This window comes from Hylobates moloch, unplaced genomic scaffold, assembly GCF_009828535.3.
Source record: "Hylobates moloch isolate HMO894 unplaced genomic scaffold, HMol_V3 SCAFFOLD_7, whole genome shotgun sequence".
Taxonomy (NCBI): Eukaryota; Metazoa; Chordata; class Mammalia; order Primates; family Hylobatidae; genus Hylobates; species Hylobates moloch.
This window is the reverse complement of record NW_026652282.1, coordinates 80,680,550-80,690,467: the sequence shown is the minus strand read 5'-3', so window position 1 is coordinate 80,690,467 and position 9,918 is coordinate 80,680,550.

Sequence of the window (9,918 nt, the reverse complement as noted above, 5' to 3'; positions counted from 1 at the left end):
CTTAGTATTCATCTAAATATTTATTGTGTCCCTTCTGTAAATTTCTGGAGCCTCTTCATTGTTTAGTTTCCTCTTGTCTGTTATTCTGCCTCAAAAATTCCAGCCACCTACTCAGTACCTAACTCTAAACTCTATTTCTTTAGCTCAGCAAGACTGCCATGCTCTGGGCTCCACCTCCCTGTGATGCAATCTGGAAAGTGCCTCTTGGTAGAAAGCTACAGAAATAATTAGCCTCAACTCCTGTTTTTCTCTTCTGTCACCAACTGTTACCTGTGCTGCCTATTTTGCAATAGCTGGAAACTATTGTTTCATGTATTTTTTTCAAGTTTTATAGTTATTTACAGTAGAAGGGAAAGTCTAGCACTAAGTATTCCACCATGGCTAGAATTGGAATTACAGTCCCACCAAGTTTTCTAATCTGAGCAATTTCAAACCTAAAGAAAAGTTGAAAGAAAAGCATGCATACACTTAAATTTACCAATTATCATCTTGCCAAATTTACTTCATCTATCTATTTTGTATATATACTTATTGTCTATTATTTTGCTGAAACATCTGAAAAAAAGTTTTAGATAGCATGAAACTTCATCTGTAAACATTTCAGTATGTGTCTCTTGAGAACAAGGAAGTTATCTTAAATAACTACAATACTAGTATGACATCCAAGAAATTTAACATTGTTCAAAAAATATTATCTAATAGTATATATTCAAACTGCCCCAGCTGTTCTTCCAAAGTCCTGTAGAGCTTTATTTTTAAACCTAGGATCTATTCAAGAATCACTTACTGTGTTTGAAAGTTATATCTTTTTAGCTTCCTTTGATATGAAATAGCCCTCCTTGCCTTTTTATCTTTTATAAAATTGACATTCTTAAAGAGTTCAGGTCATGTATGTCAGATTGTCTCCTCAGGAATAGATTCAAGTTAAACATTTTTGGCAAAAAAAAAAAAAATTCACAGAGTTCCATATAGTTTCCATTTGTATATTATGAACATCATATATTCTCAGTTCATTTCTTTCCAAGTCATGCTAAGTCTGATCATTTGTTTAATGTTGTTTATGCCAGAGTTTTTCAGTGTAAGGTATATTTTCCTCTTTATAATCAATATGTAATCTGTGGGGTGATACTTTAAGACCATGTGATTGTCCTATTCAACATTCTTTCACCAAATTGTTTTAGATCCACTGATAATTATTACCTGAATCAGTTATTACATTGGGAGTTACAAAATGGTGATTTTCCTAATTCCATAATTTCTTCTACATTTATTATTTAAAATTGTTTTGTAATGAAGACTCTCACATTAGCTTTATCTTAGAAACATTTTTGAAACCTAACTAAATGATAAACTCAGGAAAAAAAATCCTTAGTATGTATTTTATTAGTGTCACTGATCCAGCATGACTGCCACCATTTTAGGGATTTAAATTGAGTTCCCCAGTCAGGCACATTACTTTATAAAAGTGATATAGAATGTTACTTCATTGAGAAAGTTCCCTCATGTCCTTTCCCAACCCATTCAATCCCCATCCCCTAGGGACAACCACTATTCTTGTTTTTCTCACCATAAATTAGTTTTTCCCATTGTAAAATTTCACACAAATGGAATAATATAGAACATTATTTTTTGTGAAAGGCTTATTTCACTGATAAACATGTGGTAAAGATTTATCCATGCTGCGTGTATCAATAGTTAGTTTCTTGTCATTGCTGAATTGTATTCCTTTGTATTTGCACACCAAAGCTTGTTCATTAAGTTTCCTATTAATGGCTTTGCTCTTTCCAGTTTTTTGCTATTATAAATAAAGCTTTTATAAGTATTGTATCAACAGACTAGGGTGGTTCCCCCATGGACCTCAACTCCTGGTATTCATGTTCTAGTATTATCCACTCACTTTGAATGTAGGGAATTCCTGTGACTTGATTCTAACCAACAGAATATAGAAAAGGTGATGGAATATGACTCTCATAATTTTGTTATATAGATCCCTATCTTGCTAGTAGACTCTTTCTAGAGACTCTCTCCCTAGCTAGCTTGGAATAAGTAAGCAGCCATGTTGAGAAAACCACATGGCAAGGAGATAAAGGCAACCTCTGGCCAACACTAAGCCAGAAGCTGGGACCCTCAGCTCCACGACTACAAGTGTATTGCTTAATTTTCATGTGTTTGTTTAGTTTCCAAAATTCCTCTTGTTACTGGTTTGTAGTTTTATTTCATTGTGGCCAGAGAAGATGCTTGACATTATTTCAATTTTTTAAAAGTTGTCAGACTTGTTTTGTGACCTAACGTATGGCCTGTCCTTGAAAATAATCTGTGTGCTAAGGAAAAGAATGTGCATTCTGCAGCAGTTGGATGAAATGTTCTCTAAATATCTATTAGGTCCATTTGTTCTGTTGTGCAGATTAAGTCTGATGTTTCTTTGTTGAGTTTTGTCTGAGACATCTGTCCAACGGTAAAACTATGATGTTGAAACTGCCAGCTATTATTGTATTGGATTCTATCTGTCTCTTCAGGTCTAATAATATTTGCTTTATATATTTGGGTGCTCCAGTGTTGGGTTCATGTATCTTTACAATCATTAAATCTTCTTGCTGAATTGGCCCTTTTATCATTATATAAGAGACCTTCTTTGTCTCTTCTTACAGTTTTTGTCTTGAAATCTATTTGGTCTAAGTATAGCTACACCTGTTTTTTTTTTTTTTGGTTTCCATTGGTATGGAATATCTTTTTCCATCCCTTTATTTTCCGTCTGTTTATCTTTACAGGTGACATGTTTCTTGCAGTCAACAGATCATGGCATCTTGTTTTTTATCCATTCAGCCACTCTATGTCTTTTGATTGAGGAGTTTAGTCTATTTATATTCAATGTTGTTATTGATAAGTAGGGAGTTACTCCTGCCATTTTGTTGTTTTCTGGCTGTTTTGCAGTCTTCTCTTCCTTCTTTCCTTCCTTCCTTTTAGTAAAAGTGATTTTCTCTGGTGGTATGTTTTAGTTTCTTGCTTTTTATTTGTTGTGTAGTCATTTTTTTTTTTTTTTCTTTGATAGGGACTCACTTTGTCACTCAGGCTGGGGTTACAGTGGTGAGATCACAGCTCACTACAGCCTTGACCTCCCAAGGCACGAAGCACAGGTGATCTTCTTGCCTTAGTTCCCTGAGTAGCTAGGACTACAGGCATGTGCCAACATGCCAGGCTAATGTTTGCATTTTTAGTAGACATGGGGTTTTTCCATGTTGCCCAGGCTGGTCTTGAACTTCTGGGCTCAAGCGGTCAACCCACCCTGGCCTCTGAAAGTGTTGGAATTACAGACGTGAGCCACTGTACCTGGCCATATCAATTTGAGATTACCATGTGGCTTGCAAACACTGTGCTATAACCCACTAATTCAAGCTGATGACAGCTTAACCTTGATAGCATAAAAATTACAAGAAAAATGCAAAAATAAAACTTATAAAAACTCTATACTTTGTCTTCCTGAGTTTTAACTTTCCATTGCTTCTCTTTATGTCTTATTGTACTCTCTATGTCTTTAAAAGTTGTCATAGTTATTATTTTTGATTGGTTCATCATTTAGTCTTTCTACTTCTGAAGAGTAATTTACACACCACATTTATAGTGTTTTAGTATTCTGTGTTTTTCTGTGTGCTTATAATTACCAGTGAGTTTTGTACTTTTGATGATTTCTTATTGCTCATTAACATCCTTTTCTTTCAGATTGATGAAGTCCCTTTAGCATTTCCTGTAGGAGAGCTCTGCTGTTGATGATATTCCTCAGCTTTTGTTTTTCTGGTAAAATATGTATTTTTCCTTCTCGCTTAAAGAATATTTTCACCAGATATACTATTCTAGGATAAAGCTGTTTCCTTCCAGCACGTAAAGTATGTCATGGCACTCTCTCCTGGCCTGTAAGGTTTCCACTGAAAAGTCTGCTACCAGAAGTATTGAAGTTCCATTGTACGTTATTTGTTCCTTTTCTCTTGCTGCTTTTAGGATCTTTTCTTTATACTTGATCTTTGGTAGTTTGACTAAATGCCTTGAGGTAGTCTTCTTCGGTTTAAATTTTCTTGGTGTTCTATAACCCTTTTGTACTTGAATGTTAATATCTTTCTTGAGGTTTGGGAAGTTCTCTGATATTATCCCTTTGAATAAACTTTCTATCCCTATCTCTTTCTTTACTTTCTCTTTAAGGCCAGTAACTCTTAGATTTGCCCTTTTGATGTTATTTTCTAGGTCTTGTAGGCATCCTTCATTGTTTTTTATTCTTTTATCTTTTGTCTCCTCTGACTGTATATTTTCAAATAGCCTGTCTTCAAGTTCACTATTTTTTTCTTCTGCTTGATCAGTTCTGCTATTAAGAGACTCTGATGCAATCTTCAGCATGTCCATTGCATTTTTCAACTCTAGAATTTCTGCTTGATTATTTTTAATTATTTCAGTCTTTTTGTTAAATTTATCTGATAGAATTCTGAATTTCTTCTCTGTGTTCTCTTGAATTTCTTTGAGTTTCCTCAAACAGCTATTTTGATTTCCCTTCCTGAAATGTCATATATCTCTGTTTCTCCAAGACTAGTCCCTGGTGCCTTAGTTGGTTCATTTGGTGAGGTCATGTGTTTTTGGATAGTGTTGATGCTTGCTGATGTTCTTCAATATCTGGGCATTAGGTATTTATTTTAATCTTCACAGTCTTGGCTTGTTTGTGCTTGTCCTTGTTGAGAAGGCTTTCCATGTATTTGAAGAGACTTTAGTCCCAAGCCTAATCATGCTGTAGTTTTTGCAGACTCGTAGAGGTACCACCTTGGTGGTCTTGGAAAAGATCTGGAAGAATTTTCTCAATTACCAGGCAGAGTCTCTTCTTCTTTTCCCTTACATCATGCCAAACAAATAGAGTCTCTCTCTCTCTCTCTCTGTGCTGAGCCATGTGGAACTGGGGGTGTGGTGATGCAAGCACCCCTGTGGCCACCACAACTGGCACTGTGCTGGGTCAGACCTGAAGCCAGCACAGCATTGGATCTTGACCAAGGCCCTTCTCTTCATGGTGGCAAGTTTCCCCAAGCCCTGGTCATGTCCAGAAATGCTGTCTCAGAGCCTCAGATTGGAGTCATTAGCAATTTAGTTAATGTTCTATTTTACTGTGTCTAAGCTTGCCCTCAAACCATAGTGCAAAATCCTTCCTGATCTTCCCACCCCTTTCCACAGGCAGAGGAGCCACCACCACACAAGTCAATGTTGGCTGCCTGGACACTGCCAATGTTTGCTTAAAGCTTCCATCAGCTTGTGAATGCTGCCTGGACAGAGACTCATCCTCCAGGGCAGTTGACTCCCCTTTTGCCAAGGGCTAGTCCAGAAATGCCGTCCAAGAGCTTAGACCTGGACTCGACGACCCCAAGAGCCTACTTGTTGCTCTACCACACTGTGGCTGAGCTAGTATCTAGGGTACCAAAGTCCCCTTTACTTTTCCCTCTGCTTTTCTCAAACAGGAGTCTTTTATTATAGCCATCACAGCTGGGAATGTGCTATGTCTCCCCTGAAGCCGACTCATAGCCCAAGGCCTATAGCATACTCCCTGGGTATCGCTAGTGGTTAGTTATTCAGGGCCCAAAGTTTCTTTAGTTAGCAGTTGATGAATGCTGCTAGGACTGGGTTCCTCCCTTCAAGGGACTAGTTTCCATTTTTGCCCAGAGTGCATCTTCTGCTCACCTGATTTTTGGTTCTTGTGATGATGCTTTTCTGTGTGGAGATAGTTATTAAAATTTGGTGTTCCAGGATTGGGGAGATGAATGGCATAGGCTTCTATTCTGCCATCATGCTCCACCCCTTTATTAACCAATTTTTATTTTGGTTGTTAGTCTTTTTATAATTAACTTGTATATATATCCTGAACACTAGTCTTTTGTGATTTGCAACCATGTTCTTCCAGTATTTGGCTTGCTTATTCATTTTCATAATTGTATATTTTGTTGAGAATTCAACTTTTATTTTAAGTTCAAGGGAACATGTATAAGTTTGTCACACAGGTGAACACGTCAGGGGGTTTGTTGTACAGATTATATAATATCGAAGTATTAAGCCCAGTACCCATAGTTATCTTTTCTGCTCCTCTCCATATTCTCACCCTCCTCCCTCAAGTAGACCCAAGTGTCTGTTGTTTTCTTCTTTGTGTTCATAAGGTCTTATCATTTAGCTCCCACTTATAAGTGAGGACATGCAGTATTTGATTTTCTGTACCTGAGCTTGTTTGCTAAGGATACAAGCCTCCAGCTCCATCCATGTCCCTGCAAAAGACATGGTCTCATCCTTTTTTTCATTCTTTTTTATGGCTACCTTGTATTCCGTGATGTATATGTACCACAATTTCTTTATCCAGTCTATCATCAATGGGCATGTAGGTTGATTCCATGTCTTTGTTATTGTGAATAGTACTGCAATGAAGATACACATGCATGTGTCTTTATAATAGAATGATTTATATTCCTGTGGGTATATATTCAGTGATATGGTTTGGCTGTGTCCCCACCCAAATCTTATCTTGAATTTTAGCTTCCATAATTCCGTGTTGTGGGAGGGACCTGGAGAAAGATTATTGAATCATGGGGGCAGTTTCCACCATACTGTTCTCATGGTAGTGAATAAGTCTCATGAGATCTGATGGTTTTATAAGGAGAAGCCCCTTTTGCTTGGTTCTCATTCTCTCCCTTGCCTGCCACCAATGTAAGACATACCTTTTACCTTCCACCATGATTGTGAGGCCTCCCCAGCTACGTGGAACTGTGAGTCCATTAAACCATTCTTCATAAGTTACCAAGTCTTGGGTATGTCTTTATCAACAGCATGAAAAATGGACTGATACATTCAGTAATCGGGTTGCTGGGACAAAAAGTGTTTCTGCCTCTAGATCTTTGAGGAATCACCACACTGTCTTCCACAATGGTTGAACCAATTTACACTTCTGTAAATTGATGGGTGTAGCAAACCAACATGGCACATGTATACCTATGTAACAAACTGCACTTGTGTACATGTACCCCAGAACTTAAAGTATAATAATAATAATAAAAAAGAAAGTTACCAAACTAAAGCATAAACAATCCTTCAGATGACCTTTTAGTAAGAGAAATAAATAGGTGTAATGGTCTGACCTGTAGTTTGTTTTTGAGTTTGTAAGTATCTGAAGCTTGAGGTTATTTTGGAATCAATAGAAGAGCTAATTTATTAAAATAATTTGATTTATATTAATCAGCAAGCACAATGTCACATACTTAGGTTTCAAAATGTTCTCCTGCTCCTAGACCAAGTAGGCACTTGAAAAGAAATGGAAAACAGACACGTTAACTTCTCTGGGAAGAAGGCAATTATTTCATCTTTTAAGTTTATATTCAGAACACATCCAGAGCAAATATAATTTAAGCCCACATCATAAATATTCCACAAGAAATGTTCACCAGTTCCCAGAACTTGAAGTCACCTCTTTGGACACCAGACCATTCTGTGACATGCCATCACCTTCATCTAGGAGATAACAATCACAGCATATTTATTATGGTGCTCTTAAGTAGAAAATATCTGTAAAGAATATTGCAGTACCCCTCTGAATTATATAGAAAGAGTCATCCTTTAAATTTTTCTCCCATCTAAATGTTTACTTGTCTAACCAAACATTTGGAGCTCAGGGGGCGTGAGGAGCTCATTTATTTGATGCAGTGCTTCTGCATTGATTTTAGAAGGAAAACAAGACACTGTGTCCTGAATAAAGCTCCTAGAAAAATCTAAAGTGTTTTGTTGTTGCGGTGGTGGTGGTGGTGGTGATGGTTATCCTGGATTACCATGCGGTCTTTTTTTCTCTCCGTACACACACATATTAGGGAAGCATGCAAACCATGGAAGGCACCTTTTTACATATATAACCCCTACCCTGCATAAAATTGTCTAGGTTGTCTGCAAAACCCATGCTTCTAAGACAGTCAGAGCCTAGCAGTGGGATAATATGAACAATAATAAGTAAATAGAACCAAAACACTGGGCACAATTCAATTAAGCAATAGTATATGGGATCTAAGAAATCTTTTCTTAATACTCTCCAGGTCATGATCATCAGTGCAGGCTTCTAATATGAGGGAAAGCAGAGGGTTAAATGGAAACATTGTATGTAAAGAAGTCAATATATACGAATTAATGAAAAAATCCAGCCCCTTGTACAATACCTCAAATATATTAAGTGCTCAGAAATGTTTATTGTTTTCTTATATCTTTCTATCTCACCTTTCTCCTCTTGGCTCACTTGTAAAATAATGTAAAAAATTTAAGACAAAAGACATAGGAGAATATTTTTATGAGCTCAGTGTATGTTTTTCTTTTTTTAAATAAGATGCAAAAAATACTAACCATAAAAGATTAGATATATTAGCGTACATTAAAATTTAGAACTTCAGTTCATTACTAAAAGTGACATAGCAAGCCTAAGATTGAGGAAATGTATTTACAAGACATATAACTGCAAACTGATTGGTATCTAGAATAGTTTTAAATAAATATATTTTTAAAACCATGACAAATCAATAAGTAAAAATCACAGCCCAATAGCTAAAATGGGCAAGAGTCACTACAGGAATTTTGTAATATGTGAAACGTGTTGAGCATAAAAACAGATGTTTATTTCACTACTAATCAGAGACATACAAATTAAGAGAACGGTGGAATAGCATTTTATATATCTGAAAAAAAGAATTATCAATACAAAATGTTGGCAAGCATGAGGATCAATAGGGACACTTAGAATCTGCTGAGGGGAAAGCAAATTTGACACACATCTTGGAAAACAATTTGGTACTATTTTGTAAAGTTAAACATTTGTCTCCACTATGGCACAGAAATCTAACTCAAAACTAGGTTTTGGAGAAATTATTGCACATGTTCACCAGGAGAACAATATAGGAAACGTGTATAGCAGCATTGTTCACAATAATAATAAGAGGATGGATAAGTAAATGGATGAATACATTTTGGTATATTGAAAAAATATCATATAGCATTGAAAAATAACAAATTATGGCTCATGCACAAAAAATGTATAAATCATAGAAAAAAGTAGAAATCTAAATCACAAGAGACTATATATAGTGATTTCATTTTTCATAAAGCTAAAAAACAAGCAAAACAAATAATATACTGTTTATAAATACATAAATATGAGACAAAACCAATTTATAAAACAAGAGAATAATAAACATGAAATTGTGAATGGAGTTATTATCTCTGGAGGAGGCAAGGGGCTGAAATAGGGAAGAAGTCCACAGGTAAAGTCAATAGCTTTGGTAACGTGGGGCAATTAGTTTGGAGACTGGACTCTCAGGTGCTTATTATATGTTGTATATGGCAATATCTATTAAATATATTCTTCCATATGCATTAAATATTGCATAGTTTTCAGTTAAAATATTCAAACAACATCAGCTCCTGATGGTGAATACCTACTCACTACTTTACTGAGTCTTGTATTGCTCTCATCTCCTTTGATACTAATCAGACCTAGACCTTGAGGAGCTTAGAGATGATCTTTGTTGGCTCTGCATTTCAACTCTCCCTATTTCTCAACAGCAGGCCCTCGGACCCTTGTTCCCTACTCCTGGATTTCAATCTGCTACCCTGTCTGATATCCCAATTACTTACATGCAGATTTCTTGGATATCTCCCTTTCTAACTAGAATTCTAAGGTGTGTTTTCCACAAAGTCTCTGTTTTATGCCTATCTATTGGGATCCTGTTCTTTCAGGATCCTGTTCTTTTTTTGATTTTGCCTCTCAAATATTTCTTCAGTTCTGATTAAAACTTCAGATGTGAAGGACCTCTTCAAGGAGAACTACAAACCACTGCTCAATGAAATAAAAGAGGATACAAACAAATGGAAGAACATTCCATGCTC